The following is a 404-nucleotide window of genomic DNA, read 5'->3' on the forward strand; positions in this document are numbered from 1 at the left end:
CAGTAGCTGTTGAACATGTCCAAGTGATCAAAAGGGTCATCTAAAGCCAAGCCATGATACTTGTTGTTCTCGATCACGTTGAGGAGTCCTGATTTGATCTCAAAGTTGTTAGCTGCCACGGCCGGTGCTCGGATTCCCATTCTATGACCATGAATGTTAGGGCGGTCATAAGTGCCAATGGGTCGAGCTGCTCATTGTGGGTGTTCTAGCCCTTGCGGTTGATCTGCCATATCAATATCCAATCTTTGCAAGTGAGCCTGTTTCTCTTCTTCTCTTCTCGCTCTAGCACACTCTCTCTCTAAAGCTCTGATGTCTGCGGCTCTTGGAACTAGGTTTGATGGACCCCTGCTCCTCAAGTTCATACACCTGAAAGTTAAAGGGAGGTGAAGAAGGAGAATCAGTAA

Source organism: Brassica oleracea, unplaced genomic scaffold (genome assembly GCF_000695525.1).
Source record: "Brassica oleracea var. oleracea cultivar TO1000 unplaced genomic scaffold, BOL UnpScaffold01217, whole genome shotgun sequence".
In the NCBI taxonomy this organism is placed as follows: Eukaryota; Viridiplantae; Streptophyta; class Magnoliopsida; order Brassicales; family Brassicaceae; genus Brassica; species Brassica oleracea.